This window comes from Ochotona princeps, chromosome 4 (genome assembly GCF_030435755.1).
Source record: "Ochotona princeps isolate mOchPri1 chromosome 4, mOchPri1.hap1, whole genome shotgun sequence".
Classification (NCBI taxonomy): Eukaryota; Metazoa; Chordata; class Mammalia; order Lagomorpha; family Ochotonidae; genus Ochotona; species Ochotona princeps.
In genome coordinates this window covers 55949426-55969868 of record NC_080835.1, presented here as the reverse complement: position 1 = coordinate 55969868, position 20443 = coordinate 55949426, and the positions used below count along the sequence as shown (strand labels likewise).

At 54.6% G+C, this 20443-nt stretch overlaps 1 protein-coding gene across 1 annotated transcript in view; it reads right to left on the bottom strand.

Annotated features, from left to right (window-relative positions):
• Window positions 1-15363, bottom strand: part of CAPN5 (calpain 5) — a 53826-nt gene extending 38463 nt beyond the window's left edge. The window contains exon 1 of the mRNA XM_058663630.1: window positions 15205-15363. The gene's annotated coding sequence lies outside the window, so the exon portion shown is untranslated. The remainder of the gene's footprint in view (window positions 1-15204) is intronic.
• Between the last annotated feature and the right edge of the window lie 5080 nt (window positions 15364-20443).

Genomic DNA, 20443 nt, shown 5'->3' with positions numbered 1-20443 from the left:
ACCAGGGGTCTCTGACTGAGGCTGCTCCTGCGTGTAATCTGAACTCCCCAAATTCCAAACACTGATCACCTGTGTGGGTGTTAAAGCGCTGACTTCCCCATCCTTGCATTTCTGAGTGAACAACTCTCCCCAGTGAAGGAGAAGTCTGACTTCCAGGGTCCCCTCAAGGATCCTCCTTGTGGTTTCTGCTGTGGCGTGACTTGCACATGGATCTTTGGAAGATCCTCTCTATACTCCCGGAGAGAGCTGGCTCGGGATTCTGTGTCACAGTCTCTCACCTGCATTTCCCTGCATCCACTCCGACAGACATTCATTTCTTTTCAGAAGTCCAGTGTCCTGGGTCTCTATTTCTTCTTTCACAAGCCACCAGAGTCCCTGTATGGCTTGTATTTGATTAACTGGCCTTTGATTCCAGGGGGAGGGGAGTTTTATCAGGTGACCATAGCCCCTCCTGTTGTGTAATTTTGCCCCTGGGTTTCAGGCACCAACTGGCCCAAAGGTGGAGTGCTGACCAGCCTCCCTCACTGTCATTTCAAACAAGCCACCTCTCCTCCGTGGAGGGAGGGTGAAATGTCCAGGCTCCCTGGAGTTGCTGAGAACCACCATGACCTCCTACAACCCTGCTTCTGCAAGATTTCCTATGCCTTTGCCCAGCAGGTCTCTGACCTTATGTCTCAGGCCTTCTTGGGGCTGAGTGAGCTCTCTGCACAGGCAGGAGAGCAGCACTCTCCCTTGGCGTCCAGATGCTGCCCAGCCCCTGAAGCCTTGAAGCGGTGGGTGGGCATGTAATTTCAAAATGCTCCAAACACAAGGGCGTATGGCCACTCAGTAAACATGAAGCCCCAGGTATCTACAGGTAGGGAGGAATAGGGCCACATCGGTATAGGGGACTGGAACCAGGATAGGTCCTGGTGGATGCGGTGTATGGGGGAAGATGCCTTGCCAATACATTGCCTATTCTCAGGTTACCCAGCTGAACTTCTGCTGTGCTAGCATAAGGGCCTAAAAGGTTGAACCCCTCTTCCCAAGTCCACCTCAGCTGCAGCCTTCGGAAAAGATGGCTGTTTAAACCTTTTCCTCTACTTTCAAGTTGGTTTAGGGTGTTATCTCCCCCTCTCTAAAACTGGGATGTGTAAGGATCTCACACACCACAATGTCCCAGGGATGCCTGTGGGGCTAACTCTGCTCAGCTATGATTGGATATTGGGTTTTTGTGACTTCTCCCTTTGGGATTTAAGATGATCACTGTCTCATGCTTTGTGTCACTGTTTCCAGCTGGAGCTGTCCTGGGAAAACAAACCCAATTTTGTAATATATAAGCTTTTGTGTTGTTACATCAGAATGATACAATGGATTGGTCCAGAAACATTGTATTCATCCACATACCAAGCATTATGTGGATCTTCAATGATTTGCTTTAAGCTTGCTTTTTCAAGGAATAAAGATATTTTCAGAGTTGTTAACATTTGTCAGCGCCTGCGCCTGCGCTTGCGCTTGCAGGCCTAATGAGTTACACTCATCCTCTTTGGCTATTTAAAATCAGAAAAAGGTAATTTTAATTGACAGGTGGCTTTTCCACTAGGCTCCCCGAACTTGTGGAGACAGGTCTTCCAGTGTGTCCACTAGGCTCCTTCTAGCATGTTCTCTAGTGTCCCCTTCCCTTTAAAAAAAATAATCATTTTTTAAAATTTTTTACTGGAAAGTCATCTTTACAGAGAAAAGAAAAGACAGAGAAAGACCTTTCATGTGCTAGTTCTCTCCTCAAGTGGCCACAACAGCCAGTGCTGTGCCGATCCGAAGCCAGGAGCCAGGAGCCAGGAGCCAGGAGCTCTTCCTGGTCTCCCACGCAGGTGCAGGGTCCCAAGGCTTTGGGCCGTCCTCGACTGCTTTCCCAGGCCACAGGCAGGGAGCTGGATGGGAAGTGGAGCTGCCGGGATTAGAACTGGCGTCCCCTTCCTTTCTTTTTAGGCTCTCCCTCTCTTTCAGGTCCACCTCTGTCAGGCCCTTCCCATGTAGTCCATGTGCCCAGGGAAGCTTATCACCCACCACCTGACCAGGAGGCAGGACCCGAGAGGGATACAATAGTTTCTCCTTGTGTAAGGGAGCAGACTGACAGTATTTATCTGACCAGGCACAGACCCAGTTCCAGCACACTCCTGGTAAAAGGAACCGATCCCTCCCTGTGCTTACTGGTTTGACAAGCACAGACCCTGGGTTCCTTTGAACCCCAGGATTAAAGAAAAATGCCTCATCTTGTTGCACCCCCACATGGCCCGAGCGGGTTGAGGTTCCTTACACTGACTTTCTTTGTGTGAAGCAGTCCTGACAGATATGGGGCAATGAACAAACCCTCTCTCTTCTTAAGACATTTAAGAGAGACTGAAGAAATGCACATCATTGCGGCGCCACCTGAAAAACCACCCTGACCATGGCCGCGGGTGAGACTGGCGCCTACAGCCACCAGGGTTTCAGCTCAACCCTCTCCCCCCGCCACCCCGCTGCCTGGTGCGGGGGCGTGAAACCCAGGCCGGAACAGCTACAGCCCCGGCTGCCCTGACCACTTCCCTGCGTCTCCCCGCAGGACGGAAGCCGCCTCCGGACATAACAGCTACAGATGGAGTGAAGTCAGCTAGAGGGCTGAGCCCCAGCCTGCCTGGGTGGGTGGGTGGGATGCGTGGTTGTTGGTGACAATAAAGCTGGTCACCTTGGGTCCAGCGCCGTGGCCTAACAGCTAAAGTCCTCACCTTAAGAGCGCCGGGATCCTATATGGGCTCCGGTTCTCCACTCCCATCCAGCTCCCTGCTTGTGGCCTGGGAAAGCAGTCAAGGACAGCCCAAAGCCTTGGGATCATCACCTGTATGGGAGACCTGGAAGCAGCTCCTGGCTTCAGATAGGCACATCTTCCGCTTTGCAGCTGCTTGGGGAGTGAACCATCCAACAGAAGATCTTCCTGTCTCTCCTCTTCTCTGTATATCTTCCTTTTTCTTTTTTCATTTTATTTCATTTTATGATACAATTCATAGGCTCTGGGATTTCCCTTACCCTCTCTCCAAGTCCTCTCCCCATCCCCCACTGATTTCCCCTATATTAAAACAATATTATAGTTCTTCATAAACAGTGATAAGTTCATCATCCTGCTATTTAAGTGTATCTTGATATTGCAGGCATAGACAATGGCAGAGTCCAGCATCCTAGTGTCCAGATATATTTTACAGTTTCATTGGAAGTATAGATGCATACTGCATTGTATCCTCACATCTGAATATGACAGTCTTCATTACACAGTTACTATATAGCCCCTTAAATGAAAAGCCACAAAACAAAATCAACAACAGGAAGAAAAATAGAAATTTACAATGCCATAAAGTTAAATAACATGCTACTGAATGACTAATGTGTTGCTAAAGAAATGAAAAAGAAAATCAAGAACTTCCTTAAAAAAAATGTTGCTAACCATATGACCCATGAGTCAGTGAAGAATTTAATATGAGGGAAAAAAAACTGCTTTGAAGAAATGAAAGTAAAAACAAAAACACTGAAATCCAAGAGATACAGTTTCTGGTGATCTTCGTTGGTAAGATGTGTCCCCTACAGGCGATACATAGATGGGTTTTGTTTTTGATCCAGTCCACTAATTTATGTTTGACTGATGACTTTAAGCCATTTACATTCAGGTTTAATAGGGATAGGATAATTTGGTCCTGTCATTTTGACAATGAGTTGTATGTTGTTTGATTTAGTCTTCTGTTGTTATTTTACTGGGATGTTCTTCACATTTGCCTTTGGTTTTGGTGGGTGCTATTCCTTTTCTGTCAAGAGAACATCTGTAAGTATCATTTGTAGGGCAGGTGACCAGTCTACTTTGGCCCACCAGGCAAAATCCTTTAAGGCTTGAGACATGAAGCAGACCACCTATTCATTGTTAGATGTGTCTCTCCCAGGCTCAAGTAATAAAAATCTAGAGGGTCATGGAGAGGGGACCTTGGATGCAGACAGCACCTGTACGTCGGTACCAAGGCCCCCTGGACAGGCCACCTCCTTCTGGAGTCCTGCCCCTACTTCACCCCCACTCAGTCTGAGAAAGCCAAGCAGTCATTGCCCTACCCTTGCCAGCAGCCAGGACTTCCATAGGCAGAGGGGGATTGAGGGAGCCCAGGACTCCAATCGGGCCACAGTAATGCCCTCCCACAGCTCCTGGTCAGTACATGCATCCTAAACAACCACTATATACATCTTAACTATTTTATCACCACTTCCCTTGCCCCTTAGTTATATTGTGTTAAAACATAAATTACTTGAGGGCCTGGCACGGTAGCCTCGTGCCTAAAGTCCTCACCTTGCACAGGTCAGGATTCCATATGGGTCCTGGCAGCCCCGCTTCCCATCCAGCTCCCTGCTTGTGGCCTGGGAAAGCAGTCAAGGCCAGCCCAAAGTCTTGGGACCCTGCACCTACATGGGAGACCTGGAGGAAGCTCCAGGTTCCTGGCTTTGGATCAGCTCAGCTCTGGCCATTGTGGCCATTTGGGGAGTGAATCAGTACACAGAAGATCTTCCTCTCTGTATATTTGACTTTGCAATAAAAAATAATTAAATCTTTAAAAAAAAAACACTCGAGACATAAGACCTCAGGGGCTTGGTCTTGCCTCTGACCAGCCCCGCCAATTATACTGTTCAGAGCTTCTTCTTTTCTTTCTTACTCCTGCTCTCAAAACACCAGCATGGTATTGGCATAAAAACAGATACATAGAACAGTGGAACAGAACAGGGAACCCAGAAATTCATGCATGCATAGCCAACCTCTGCCAAGAACAGGCAATGGAGAAAGACATTCTCATCAGTCATGTTGGGACAACTGGAGAGCGACAGGCAGAACGAACAAAGGCTCTTATCTCAGGCAATATTAAAAAATGGACTCAAGGTCCAGGCTGGGCTAGGCTGCTGTAGTGCTGGTGAGAGCTGGACTAGGGGCAGGTGGGTGTGTGGAGGCATCTGGCCCTGAGCCAGGCTGCAGCACCTGCTGCTGAATGCTGAGATTAGGGAAGAGCATCTGACGAGGGCATAGCACCTGCTGGCACATACAAGACCCAGAACTAGAAGCAGGCCTAGTAGGTGAGCCTCTGGGACTCCCCTGGTGGGCTGCTCTTTTCACTGGTGGACACGAGAGCTGGGACTAGGGGGTGGATCAGGACTAGGTGCAAGTCACAACACGCTGGACCACAGTACCCCTGGCAGGCATAAGATCTAGGGCTGGCAGCACGCCTGGTAGGGGAATTGTAGGCCTTCCCTTTCTAGGCTGTACCTAGTGCTGATGAGCACAAGAACCAGGACAGAGGGTACAGTCTGGAACCAGGACAGTCTGGACAGCGCAGCGGTACCTGTCAGCATGCGTGAGGTCTGGGGCTGGGGAAAGGGCACACTGAGCTGTCGCAGCACCCAGACAGACAAACAACAAACAAATGGAAACTTTGTTTTTAAGATTTATTTATTTTTATTGGAAAGTAAGATTTACAGGAGAGACAGAGAGAAAGATCTTTCATCCACTGGTTCACTCCCGAAGTGGCCACAACAGCCAGAGCTGAGCCAATCTGAAGCCAGGAGCTTCTTTCAGGTCTCGCATGCAGGTACAGGGTCCCATAAGGCTTTGGGCCATCCTCTACTGCTTTCCCAGGTCACAAGCAGGGAGCTGGATGGGAAGTGGAGCAGGCAGGACACAAACCAGGACCCATATGGGATCCCAGCACATGCAAGGCAAGGAGTTTAGCTACTAGGATCAAAAATAGCACTGGGATCAAAAATAATTTTAAAAAAATGGATTCTAGTCTACGGCCATACCACCCTGAACGTGCCCATTCTCATCTGATCTCGGAAAAAATGGACTCTAAATGAGCTAAAGATCCAAAGGTAAGGCCCAAAAGGGGGTGCTGTGGGCAGGCTAAGTGGCCATTTGGGATGTCTACATCCCATCCAAAGTGACTGATACTGAAACCTACCTTGGTTTCCAATCCAGCTTCTCACTAATGGCACCCATGAAAACAACATAAGATGGTCCAGCCTCTTGGGCCCCTGCTACCCACATGGGACATCAGGATGGAGTTCCTGGCTGCTGGCTGCTGGCTTTGGCCTGGCCTCACCCTGATTGCTAGCAGGCATTTGAGAAGTGAATCAGAGAATACAAGATCACTCTCAGATCTCTCTGAGCGAGTGAGTGAGAGAGACAGAATGTGCATATCACTCTAGTTTCAAATAATGCTTTAAAAATGTTTTAATCAAAAATGGAAGGAGAGAGAGACTCAAAGCTTTGAAACTAGCAGCAGAGAACACAGGGAAAGCTCCAGACCAGCACTGTTTATGCTCTCTGTGAAAAAAGAGCCCAATAGGATTATGACAAACTAAGACGCTTTGCACAACCAAAGCAATGACTAATCAGTAAAGAGACAACTGACTGAACAGGAGAAAATATTTACAAACCATACATCTGATAAGGGATGTTAATATTCAAACAAACGAGGAACTCCAACAACTCAACAGCAACGAAGCAACCAAATTTGAGAACAGGTCTGGGGAAGTGGCTTTGTGGTGCTGCGGGTAAAGCCACTGCCTGCAATCCCAGCATTCCACAGGGCACCGTTAACTCTTGGCTGCCCTACTTCCAATCCAGTTTCCTGCTCATGTCCTCGGGATTTTGGAGAAGATGAACCAAGTGCTTGGGCCCTTGTCACTCAAATGAGAGACTAGGATGAAATCCCAGGCTCCTGGTTTCACCCCGGCCGCATCCTGGCTGTTGATACACTGTGGGGAGGGTGGGGGAGAGGGTGGAACGGCTTGAACTAGAAGATGGAAGAACTCTCCATGTTCTTTCTCTTCTCCCCACCTCTCTCTGTAACTGCCTTTCAAATTAAAATATATATATATATATATTTTAAATAAAGGGGACCCAACAGACATTTCTCAGGAGACATGCAAATGGTCAAAACAGACTTGAAAAAAAATGCTAGACATTAGCAACCATCAGATAAATGCTAACGAAAACCACAATGGGGCCTGGCACGGTAGCCTAGTGGTAAAAGTCCTCACCTTGAATGTGCTGGGATCCCATATGGACGCCGGTTCATGTCCCGGCAGCTCCGCTTCCCATCCAGCTCCCTGCTTGTGGCCTGGGAAAGCAGTTGAGGACGGCCCAAAGCCTTGGGACCCTGTACCCATGTGGGAGACCTGAAGAAAGTTCCTGGCTCCTGGCTTCAGATCAGCACAGCACTGGCCATTGTGGTCACTTGGGGAGTGAATCATAGGATGGAAGATCTTCCTATTTTTCCTCCTCTCTGTATATCTTACTTTGTAATGAAAATAAAATAAATCTTTTTTTTTAAATAAAATAAATCTTAAAAAGAAAAAGAAAACCACAATGACAGGTTATCTTACACCTGCTAGCAAGGCTGCTACCAAGGTAGTGTTGGCTAGAAGGGGGCTGAGGGAAGGAAACCTATACACACCACTAATGAGACTATAAATGAGTGCAGGCTTTGTGCAGTGCTGCATGTAGGATGCACCAGAGCTGGCACGTGATCCAGCAAGCCCACTGTGGGGGACACACCCAAAGAATGCAAGCAGCATGGTGAGAAATGCAAGAACTCCCACACTCCCTGCAGCCAAGATGCAGAATCACCCAAGTGTCCATGGATGAATGGACCAGGAAAGTAAGGTGCACACTCCATGCAACACCACTCGACTCTGTCCTCCGGGAGAACACGGATGAGCGCCAGGGACATTACAGTAAGTGAGATAAGCCAGGGCCAGAAAGATAAGCACTGCACAACAGCACAGGTGGTCCCTAAGACAATTTGACTTAAGAAGCAGAGGGGGACTGGCTGGGGAGATGCTGGTCAGGGCCCTGTCAGACATCATGGTGACTGCGCTTTGGAGTGATGCAGCGTGATCTAGAAGCCGGCTGGGTGACTTGGCATGTTCTTGTCATAGGAAGTGGGAAGCATGCAAGGGAATGCATGTTAAGTAGCTAAACTTAGCCACTCCACAATGTACACATATTCCAAGACTTCCTGCTTTGCCCAAACACACACAATTTGTAAATTAAAACCAGTTTTTAAAAAGAGAAGAAGGGCTAAGTCACCCATGGCGAATAGAGGGCACGAGGGGACTTTTGCTGGTTCACTCTCCAAATGGCCACACTGGCCAGGGCTGGACCAGGCCAGGCTGAAGCCAGGAGCTTCCGCTACATCTCCCACATGGACGGTAGCGACCCAAGCACTTGGGCCATCATCTGCTGCTTTTCCAGGTGTAGGGAGACAGATCAGAAGTGGAGCAACTGGGACATGAACTAGTGCCCAAATAGGATGCAGTGTTGCAGGCGATAGCTGGGCCATAGAGCCTGCCCTGGCAACATTTTTTTTCAATCTGGGCATGGCCAACACAAAAACCCATTGAACCAGGCACGCATGAGTTAGGCTTTTTTCAGACCAGTTTTGCTTCAGTAAGAATGTAAACAATAAAAGCCAGCTCAGAGCCCTGTGGAGGAGGCTGCCTGTGGCTCAGGACCCAGCTCCCCGCCCCAGGACAGGCAGGCACTGAGCAGGGAAGGGCTGCAGGCTGGGTTGGTGCAGCAATCCCGGCCTGGTCTTGGGACGGCCTGTGAAGTCCTTGAGTGTCTCAGATTCTCAGCTCCTCTAACTCAGGACTCCTGGGGCACTCAAGTCCAGAACCGTCACAAGTGTGGTGTGGTGTCCCCATGCCAAGCAAGCATGCACGTGCACACACACACAGCCGAGGGGTACAGAGCAGGAACCCCTTCTCAGGAGCCATGGAGCTGACCCAGAACGGAGCCAGGATGGAGAAAGAGGCCACAGGGGCAGAGTACAGAAATGGGCCTGCACCTCAGGGTGCAGCAGCTGCCCAGGGCAGGTCGGGGAGCTGTGTCTTGGCTGTCTTGGAAAGAGTCCTCATGGCTGTCATGCCATGGGGAAATGACATAACAAGGACAACCACAGAACTTGAGACTCTTGTGGGGCTGTAGAGGGGTGGGCTCTGGAGCCTTGAGGGAGGCAAGGGGAGACAGAAGGGAAAATGCATTCCCTCCCCCACCCCCTGCTACTCCAGGATCCAACCAACACAGCCTAAGCTGGCAGAGTGGCCATCACCCAGCACCAGCTGCAGGGGCTCATAGCTCAGCGACCAAAACCCTGTCCCCCCCACCTCCCCTACTCTGCCCTGTGTTCTCCACCAACCACCTACTGCCACATCACCCTTTGCTAGGGGGAGGTGAGGGGCTGGACAGTCATGCCTTCACTCAGAGAACCCTGCCCAGGCCAGCCCCACATCTGCAAGGACACCACAGTGGGTTGGCTCTGAGCCAGCTGGCAAGGTGGGCACCAGACCCTCCAGGCAGTCCTAGGTTAAGAGGGGCATAGGAGAGAGGCTCTCAAGCAGGGCATGGCCACTGTGAACACCCACTGAGCCATGCAGCCATGAGCTAGACTCTCCAACTTTCCTAATCAGCAAGGGGCAAGAAGGTCACCTGCAGGGCAGGTGGAGGGAGGGAGCAGGGGAAGCAAAGGACACTGGGAAGGGCTGGAGTTGGCAGGGAAAGGGGCAGGACCCAGGGTGGAGGTACCAGGGGTCTGCTCATGCTGGGGACACAGGGTCACACTATTTATCTCCTTTATCCCATACCCCACAGGCACACTGCACCTGCTCCATTATCTTCCACTTTAATATTCTTAGCCTATGGTTCCAAGTCCCACTGTGGGTGAACTCTGACCCCCCACATTCCTGTGCTAAGGACGGATGGCAGGATGGGACAGAATTGGACTAGGTCCCACCTCTGACTCCAGCTCCTGGGCCACCAGGCCTCCTGGGCTCCAACTCCAGGGCAGAGGCAGCCAAACCCAGTGAGTCACGGGAGCCCACGCCGGGCAGGCTGGCACTGGGGCTGGGAAATCCTGTCTTTCTTCTCCCTTCCCTCCCTTATCTTTTCTGTCTGTGTCCAGTCTGCCCTCCGCCCAGCCCCAGAGAGATCTTGCTAACACATAAATCCAGTCCCATGGCTGTCTTGACAGAGGATAGAGAAGGCTGAGGGCAGGGCCAAGAGACACAGGATCGCCTGCTGGTCTGCAGAGATGGTGGTTGAGGAGCTCTGGTGTTGGCCCAAGTGTGAAGACAGACCTGCCCCCAGGCCTGCCTCTGGGTGGCCCTGAGTCACAGGGCCTGACCCACAGCTGCTCCTCATTTGGGAGTTGGATCGGGCCCAGGTGTCTGCTGCGGAGGAGGCTGGGCAGCAGGACAGGAGCCTTGGCAGGGTTTTCCGGCTGGGGGTTCCTGAGGGCCAAGGGCCAGGACAGGAGGAAGCCGAGACCCTGGCGGGGCTCCTGGCCCAGCTCCAGACCCCGCTATGGGGAGAGGCCAGTGGCACCTGCGGTCTCTCACCAGAGACACCCACTTGCAGTCCACACCCCTGGCACCTCCAGGTTTGAAACCTGGCGAGATAGTATCTGTTTCCCAGAGGGGCAAACTGAGGTTCCATTCTCTGGCTGGCACTTCTGCACAGCCTCAGCGAGGAGCTACGCTGCTGTCATTGCACACATAGGGACAGGAACTCAAGCAGGAAGAGGCAAGAGTGGCTCTGCCTGGCCTACCAGCCCCTCTTTCGTGCAAGGGCCCCAAGAGGCTGCGCAGTGCACCCCCAGCCCCTCACCTACATTGCTGTATGCCTAGCCAAGGGGGCAGCAAGGAGGTGAGGTGAGACTCTGCCCCAGAGACACAGGAACCCCAACACGAGGCCGAGATCTGCCCTGAGAAGGGAGTGACACCTTTGGACCAGGCTGGGAACGCTGCATGGAGGAGATGGCTCGAGGCGGGATCTCAGAGGGTGGACCCAGGTTGTAAGAATAAAGTGCAAGGTGTAGGGGTGGAAGAGACACGAGGGGAGACTGAGTCACTCAGGGTAGGCTGGAGGTCAGGGTCCAAGGAGATGGAGCAGGAAGTGGAGCTGGTTCAGGAAGGGCACCACGGCCTGGCAGGCCCTGAGAACCAGCGATGAACGCCGAGGGCAGGGAGACATGATGAGTGTCCAGGTCACAGGGCAAAAGAGATGGCGACACAGGCATGGAGGCCAGGCTGCAGGGACACAGGGCCCTGGTACACAGACGGGCATGGAGGCCAGGCTGCAGGGATGCAGGGCTCTGGTACAGAGACACAGGCAGACCCTGGCCAGGCCAGGCCTACAACACGCAGGCCACAACTACTGAGGGATCATCCCTCGATGGCTGGCATGCTGGCAGCCCTCTCGGGCCCTGGGCACTGTTCTCAGTCCTGACCCTGCCATGGTGGCCCTGTGTTCTAATGCCCCCCACACTCAACAGGGGGTTGATCAGAGCCCCAGCTTGTCCCCACTGGTGCAAGCTGCCCCTTTCCCCAGTTCCCCCTGGCAGGCAGGACCTGGCCTCCATAGACTGTGGTATGCTCACAGGGCAAAGTGTCCCCCGTGCCCAATCTTACCCTCCCTCCCAACAGAGAGGCTTCAGGGACCCTGCCCAGTGCTGGGTTTATGGAGTGAACACCTAAAATAAACTAGGATCCACTCTGAGGTCCCAGTCCACTCAAGTGCAGGACATAGTCATGGGGGGTCAGGGGACATGCCAGCATGCCCCCTGCTTCCAAACATGCCCAGCTCTGGCCACCAGCAGCACCAGCAGTGTACTGAGGCTGGTGGGCAGCAGGCTTAGGCCCTGACCACTAGGTTCTCCGGCTGGGGGAGGAGTGTGTGGGCGACACTGAGAGTGACCTCATTGGGAAGCCAGCAGCTGCAGGCATGTAGGGAGGGCCAGGGGCTGGGCCTGCAGCCCACAGTGTCCATCACAACTAGCTCCTGTGATGCGCAGAATAATGGTCCACACAGAGATCCATGGCCAAGCCCTCAGAAGCTGTGGCCAGCCCCTTGTCCTGTGCCGGGGGACTCTGCAGGTGGGAGTAGGGGCCTGGAGATGGGGGGGTCACACTGCAGGACCTAAGGGGCCAAAAGGGAATCCCAGCAGTCCTTGACAGAGGGGACAGGGAGTAGGGGGTACTGGTTGGGCTGCAGAGGAAGGAAGGAGATGATGGCACAGGCTCAGGAGCTGGGACAGACAAGGAACTGATTGTCCCCTGGAGCCTCCAGAAGGGAGCAGCCCAGGCTCGGGCCCCTGGGACTCAGGCTGCACTTCTGACCTCCAGGGCTGAATGGAGAAAGCACCAAGCTGTTTCAGAACACTGAGTATGCCTTGGCTTGTTACCGAGGTGACAGGAAGCCACCACCACCCTTGTAGACAGAGTGGATAGCCGCAGTGGAGGAGTGGTAGGGTCCAACCTTCCTCGCTCAGGGAAGCTGGGAAAGGGACATGAAGCCCCAACAGTGAGCTGCCCCACTCTGCCGGTCACCCCACGTCAGCCCGTATCATCAGCAACAAGCACTGGCTCTCACCACACCCAGACTGGCACACAGTGGCCGGGCACAGGTATGCAAACAGATTGGGCCGGGGGACTCCCAGCCTTTTGTCTACTGTTTCCAGGCAGATGTGTGGCTAAGTCCCAATTCCTGGGCTGAGGGCCACCCTGATCACATGCCCCATGGCAGAAAACCTCAAGCCACACAGGCCAGCTAAGCCTCAGCCACGGGTAACCCCACATTCCAGTGAGGGGCCTCAGAAACATTGGCTGGGCAAGGAGTGGCGCCGGCCATTATAGGCAAGCCAAGGTGGCTTTGTAAAGCATCTTGAAGTAGGAGCCCAAAGGGACCTGGTCCATTTTGCCTTCAGTGAGCAGCAAAAGGCAGAGCCTAAGGCTAAAGGTAAGGCAGCAGCTCAGCCTGCACTGGGGTGAGGCAATCCCCAGGCAGGCAGCACCGGCTCCCCAGCAAGGAGGCTGCAGGGCTGAGGGCCTTGACGGCCAAGGCCACAGGGTCCACAAGCTAAGTACGCTGGAAGAGGCCCTTGCTCGGGCAGATGAGGGCAGAGACAGGCCGGGAGTGAGGACAGAAGACTGGCTGCAGACAGGCACCCACCACAAGCTGGAGGTCGCAGAGTGGCACGCGGCGGGGCAGCATGACAAGGGGTTTGCAGAGCCTGCCCTCTAGCTGAAGGAGCCAGGGCATGTTGCTGACCATAGGTTCTGCTGAGGTCCTGCCTCTGCCTAGGTGACCCCCAGGCCAGGGGTGTCAGTAGTTCATTCACCCACCAAAGCCAACAGGGGCTTCCGTGTCAAGGGGAAAGGGCCCGTTTCCACTCAGCCTTCTCCCAGGACTAGCTACTTTGGCTGACTCCTGGGACAGGAACTGGGTGTTATTCAGGGTTCACCACTACACCAATAATAATTACACTAATAATAATGACTGCCAAATGCTGACAAGATCTACTCAGTCATCAGATCTCACTTAGCCACATCGTCCCTCAAAGCCCGGAGACAGATCCTCCATTCCACACTCCAGGAAACTGGACAACAGGGAAGTCCCCCACCTTGGGGTCTAGAATAGAGGGTGATAGGGTACAGAGAGGGACGGAGCCAGTGCTAAGGAAAAAGTTGGGTCCTGCAGGGAGGAAGGGTGGTAGAGAGGGGCCTGTCTGTGCCCTAGGGAGCCTTCATTTTGGGGACCAGGACTTCCAGGCCATCCTGAGGGCCCACAGGGAAAGAAGGGGCATAGTTTGGAAAAGTTCCCAGCCTGGAGCAAGGTTCCAGATGCCCCCGCACCCACACCCAAAGCCTGCAGGCTATGTCCAACTTCCTTCAAGGTTTGCTCCAGTCCTATCAGTGGTCCCCATCTCAGAGGCACTCCCAGCTACCCTTGCCCAGCACAGGAGCCCTGGCAGCCCTCACCATCAACCCCATGCCACCTCCCCTGCTAAGCCAAACCCCAGGTGGGGAACTGGGAGAGGAGTGGCAAGGAGATCTCTCCCCACAGCGGCCCCCTCTGCCACTGCCTGGAGAATGGCTCCCCGACTCCAACAACCATCGACCCCCTTCTCAGAGCTGCTCCTGACCCGTGCAACCCCCCACTGCAGGACCCACACTCATGGTCACCCCTCCAAGCCTCAGTCGCCCACCTGGGCTATGCCCTGTATTCCAAGGAGCCATCCTTGCTCTGCTGCTTGGGGAACTTCCTGTGGAGCCCCTGCACTGAGGTGTCTGCAGGTGTCACGGCCACGGCCCTGTGCGCACGTCTGTGGCAGAAAGAGTGGCTCACTCCTCGGAAAGCAGAGCCCCCCTGAGCCCTTCTTAGGCCACACAGCCGGCCTGGAAGGCAGGGGTCGGCCCTGTTCTACCCACTCCTCTGGGCAGCCAGGCACTCACAACCACACCCCTGGCCTTGCTCTGGGCACAGGAGCTGGGGTCCCTCTGGCACACCTCTCTGGGTATGGGATGCCCTCTGCACTGCCTCCTGCAGCCACGGCAGAAGTATGCTCCGGCTGCAGCTAGGTGTGCCTCGTTCCAGAGTTGGCCTCAGCATGAGCCCTGAGAGGGCAGCTCCTGGGCCCCTCTCTGAGAATCCTACCCTAGGGAAGCAAGCCAAGAGAGAACTGGCAAGTGTTAACCATCCTCCGTCCGACCCGCTTCACCTCTGGGCCCCCTGGTGGCACAGCCTTGGACCCCTGGACCCCTGGCCCTGAGGTGCGCAGGTGGACCCTTGAGGGGTTCAGCCAAGATTCATCCTCACACAGGGGTGCGGCCCCAGGCCCTGCGAGAACGCCCCTCTTCCCCTAGGCAGCCTGCAAAGAATGCCAACAAGGTGAACCAGCCCTGACAGCAGGGGCCTGGGCCTGCACCCTCTTCCCCAAGCCTTGGTGCCCCGAGGGTCTCCAGACGCGACTGGGGAACTGAACGGATGCAGGGGACAGGGGAACTGGAAGGGGGGCTTGTGGGGAGGAGGGAGAAAGCAGGCCATCCCTAGGTGTCAAGCTTACCCCGGCGTCTACACTGGGGGAAACGACTCCGGAACCCCCAGGGGCACGTGGGGAGAGACCCTGGCCGCGGGGGGCGGGGTGAGGACGACAGAAGCCCAACCCCCGCGACCCCAGGCCGGCGCTCACCTCCCTGGCCCCCGGCGCGCGGGACGCGCAGCCCCCCTCTCGGCTCCGCGCTCCGCGTGGCCGCGCGCCCCGCACACACCCCTGAAAGGCGCGCCGCACGCGCGCCCGCACACGCCTCCCTGCGCGCCGCGCCTCCTACCTGCCGCGCCGCCGCGGCCGAGCCGGACCTCGGGTGCCGTGCACGGCGCGCTGGAGCGGAGGCTGGACCGGCCGCGCAGCCGCCCGTGGCTCCGGCCCGAGATGCCTCCGGGGCCGGCCCGGGGCGGGGGCTCCGGCTCGGACTCCCCGTGTTCCGCCGCCTCGGCCCCGCCCCGGCCCCGGGGCCTCCGCCCATTTGGGGCCAGGGGCGTGGCCTCGGTGGGGCGGACCGGCCCGGGCGGCGCGCATGCGGATTGGCGCCGCAGCGTGGAGCGGCCGCTGGGGTCTGGGGCGGAGGAGGGGTTGCAGCCGAGGGCCCCGCGCGGGGCCGCGGTCCCTGCCCTACCCTGTCGGCGGCCAGCTCTCCATGCTTCCCAGCTCCAGCTCTGTCCTGGGAGAGCCTCCCTTGAGCTCTCCAGGCAGCGGTTGGCTGTGGGAAAGGCTGCCTCCCGCCTGCCCGCCCATCCTCAAGGTGCGGGGTCCTGACTCTTGGGAACGCTGGCTCCTGTCACCGTGGGTGACCCTGGGCTGTGATGGGACCTGGACGGAGGGCTCCTGTAGGATTGTGTGACCAACTCCTAGAACGTCCTGGAAAGGCGCTGAGCCAGCCTGTGCAGTGGAGGCTGTGTCTCCCTGCGTTCTGGGGGTGGAGCTTCAGGGATGAGCCATGCTGGCACACAGTAGGGCCTCAAGCATCAGCTGCATCTCTGTCATCCAGGGCTCGTGTGGGCACACACCTCCCCTCCTCCCAGTCTCCATGAGTGAGCTCATGGACCTCTCAGTCACCCTGCCTTGCCCAGCCTCTCCCTCAGGCCGCCCAAGTGTCCACCCAGTGCAGCTGCGGTCCTCAGCCCAGGAAGGCTCAGTGACTCCACCCACCAAGCAGCCTTTCAGTCCAGACTGGACCCCTACCCCACCCCGGATCCCAGCCAGCTGCCAGCAGCTGCTCCACACCCCTCCCAGGCAGGGTACCACTGCTCACTGGCAGGCTGTAAGGCTCTTCCCTTCCCCTTGGCAGGGCTCTGCTCAGCTGGCCTCAGCTGTAACACCACCTGCTCCCCAAAGCAGCACAGCAGGCAGGCCCCATCTTCAGCATCCACCCTCCTCCAGGCTGCCCTCCATGCTGACCCCTTCCTGGTCAGCGAGGCAGAAGATGGCAGCACTTGAAGAGCCAAGAAGATCTGGGCTCAAGTCCTGAAGTCTTGTCCTGGTACCCAGACAAGTCTAGCCTTTCAGAGCCTCATTTTGCCTATCTGTAAAATGGGCTTTGTAGTGGAAGTATGTGATAGAGCTCTATAAAGGCCACATCAGGCTGGATTGAGAGAGTCTGACTTGTCTCGGGGTGGAGCCCACAGAACAGTGGGGTGTAGAGGATGCTCAGGTCCCCTTCTGTGCCCCAGTGCTGCAGCCCCAAGACAGGTGTCCCGTGTGTGGCAGCAAGCATGCGTTCTGCCTAGGCTTGTGTGACCTTGAGCCAGTGACTCAACCTCGATGAGCCCTTGCCCCCTCACCCCTGCAACCAGCCCGGAGCTCCTGTGGGTGGGTCCCTCCCGGTGGAGCCCTGGCAGGGCCCCTTAGCTGGGAACAGGTACTCAGCGTGTGTCAACAGCTGCCATTTCTCATTGATCTCTTCCTTGTGAATTCTGGGAGAAAGAACCAGGCTCCCTGGAGGCCCAGCACCCACCCTCCAGAATGGTAGGACTGCAGCGACTTCCTCTGCTTCTCCCACAGGGGAGGAGGAGGCCTGGAGAGACGAGTGACCAGTCTGGAGCAGCCAACCTAGAGAGGGAGGAGAGAGTTAGAGAGGCCCGGAAAGGCCAGGGGAGACCAACCAGCGTGAGCAGGAGGGATGGGCCCTGACAACATTGTGGCCTCAGGACCTTGTGCCTGGTTTTCACAGGCTGAGTCATCTAATGGAGCCACGAGGGGGCAGGACGTGGAGGTGCCTGTCCAGTGGAGGTGTCCTGACCACCCGCCCACGGGAGCCCAATTTTGCAGATGACATGCCCCCGGGTGACACAGCAAAGGACAGACCTGAGACCGGACCAACCCTGACCACACTCTGTGCCCTCCCCAGCGCCCTCTCCGCCCTGGTCCTTCCCTGCTGGTGCCCTCGGCTGGGCTCCCTGGACGCTCTTTGTCCTCCACTTGGGGGAGTCTTATCACCCTTCTCTTTCTGACACTGGAGGACTTTGCACCTGCCCCCTGCCCCACATACCTCCCAGAGCCTGGAGACAGAATTTTGTCGGCTCCCACCGGAAACCCCCTATTCCCCTGCTGCTGAGGCTAACAGGATTCCCAGGTGACACCCACAATAAATAGTATCTTCCCAGATCCCAACAGAGCTAACTGGCAAGCTGTTGTTTGAGAACCTCCAGGAAGCTGCGCCTTGGCATGGGGAGTGACGATGAGTGGCAGCTGGAGGCCTGGAGGCGGAATAATTAAAGAATCTATCTCCCTGTCCCAGGTCCTTCCTCCGCCTTCCTCCCTGCCAGTCTGCACAGACTGGGTCAAGGCTGCAGTGCAGGGGCAGGAGGGGGCAGGCGAGGAGTCCTCAGACACAAGAGCATGGCCTTGAGTGGCAGGGCAAAGGGAAGGTCTCCGCACTGGGCACCAGGTAGAGGCCTTGGAGTGGCCCTCAGCCCGACCCTGTCCCGCAGCACTGCTTGTGTTTGTTATCACACTGCGTGGAAGACCAGCTTAGTGGTATGGGGCTTGTTCCAGGCATGCAAGCTTGGTGTAGGCTCAGCAGCCCGTGAATACAGCCCTGCTGGCTTCCATGCTGCCGAGACCAAGTCCCCCCAGGCTTCCTGGCCTACAGGCATCAGCAGCATCTGATCCATGTCCACCCACCAGCTTCTGGGGACTTCAGGTCCTCTATGGGCCCCTGGGTGACAGAGGCATCACCCAGTCCCTGCCTTCATCTCCTCGTGGCATGTCCCTGTGTCTCTCAGTCCGGTTTTTATTTTTTTCATATAAAGATTTATTTATTTTTACTGAAAGGTCAAATTTACAGAGAGGAAAGAGAAAGAGAAAGATCTTCCATCCGCTAGTTCACTCCCCAAGTGAGCTGCTTAGAAGCCACGAGCCAGGAGCTTCTTCTGGATCTCCCATGTGGAGTCAGGGTCCCAAAGCTTTGGGCTGTCCTCTATTGCTTTCCCAGGCTACAAGCAGGGAGCTGGAAGGAAAGTGGAGCAGCTGGCATATGAACCGGTACCCATATAGTATCCTGGCACGTGCAAGGCCACTAGGCTACCATACCAGGCCCTCACAGCCCTCCTTGATATCAGTCACACTGAATTAAAGCCCACACTGATGAAGTCATCTTCAGTTAATGCCCTCTGTAAAGCCTTTACAGAAATCCAGTACCGTATTAGGCAACTTTTTATTCCTTTAGCTGAAATTCCCACGAGAAGCCATTCAGGAACTGGCTTGTAGGGTGGAGGCTCAGAATCTGAGAGCTAGGCAGAAAGCACTTCTGCCTCCAGAACCAGCCTCTGTCTGGGGCTGCCCCCTGGGGCCCGGCTCCCATGGGCCCAAAGACCTCCCATGGGGCTGCCCCATCTGCTGCCGGGACCACATAAACACTATATCTTTTGTCTGTTAATTTGTTAAGCATTAACCTAAGACCTGGGGGCTTGGATGTTTGCCTGAGTTTGGGGAGCCATGTCCAGTTCTAACCATCCCAATACTTCCAACCCAAACAGTAAGAAGGGACTGGCAAAACTTTCTCAACAGGACAAAGGCCCAAGCTAAGGCCAGTGTCTTAGGTAATCAAGAAGCTCTGGGGGCATTTCCACCAAGGTCAAGAACAAGGCAGCATGCCACTCCCTCCCCCTGCTGCTGCACCACGTGCTGAGGGCTTGGTCACTGCCATCAGACAAGGGCATTCAAGTGGAGGTCCAGTAACCTGCTGACTGAGATCCCCCACCCCTATCAGAGTGCCTGGGTCGGAGACTGGTTCTGCTTGCAGCTCCAGCTTCCTGTTAGTGTGCCTCCTGCTGGGCAACAGCTGGTGGCGCACAAGTACTTAGGTTGCTATGCCTCACCAAAGGTCCTGACAATTATAGCAGGCATTTAGCGAGTGGGCCAGCGGACGGAAGCTCCCTCTTTCAACTAAATAAAAATTAAAAGAATGGGTACAGGAGATATAGAACTACTTTCAGATGGATATGCTATTATGTCTGAAAAATCCCAGGACTAATTCAGATAAGGAGTTCAGTGGTACAGCAGGATAAAATTCAATAGCATTTACATCTATAAGCAATAACCACAGGTCATAAAGGAAGAGACAATCCCATTTACAGCAAGAACAAAAAAAGATTAAATAGTAGTGAGAGGTATGTAAATCCAATAAAAGGCAGTTAAAAAAGAATTCTTCAGAGACAGGAGAGAAAAACAAATGGGAAACAGCCCCCACCCCTTCCTGTGCTGGGTGGGTTATGTCAACCCAATAAATAGGTCAGTTCTCTATGTGTTCATTTCTAAATTATAGACAACCTGAGTTAAAAAAAACAAAACAAAGCGTAAGCTGTTTTCTGAAACTATGTAAGTCGATACTAAGATTTATGTGGGAAAATAGGCAAGAAAACACTGGAAAAGAAAAGCAAGGAGAGGGGGCTGGCCCAGCAGGCATTCAGCAGAGAAAAGGTAGAATTCAAAAGGGGAAGCACTGGTGCAGGACAAGACCAATTGGAATAACCCAGAAGATTCAGAATTAGGCCCAGTTCATCCCTACCCCAGAGACTCGAGACGCCACCTTTGCTAACCCCGAAGACAGATGTTTTTGGCATTGGTACTGGAATGACTGGTTAGCTGTTTGGGAAAAAGATAAAATTAGACCCCCAGGTTGCAGCCCAAAGAACAAACTGCATGAATTAGGGGTCCAAGTGAAAACCTGAGACCATGTATCTTAGTTCAGGCTACTGTGACACAGTACTGTAAGCAGGAGGCCTCACTCCTCCCGGTTCTAGGGGCTAGAAGTCCAGGGTCGAGTTTGGGCTCAGGTGAAGGTTCCCTTCCAGGTTGCAGATGGTGACTTCTAACCATATCCTCACCTGATGGATGAGAGCAAGCGAGCTCTGTGGCCTCACTGCTAAGCGGGCAATTACTAGGGGCCAGCCACCAAAGGCCCCATCTCCAAACACCAGCGCATTTGGGATTAGATTTCAAAGCATGAAGTTGAGGGGCCAGGAAACATCCTGTCCAACAATGCCTAATCTATAAGTGAATCTTAAAAG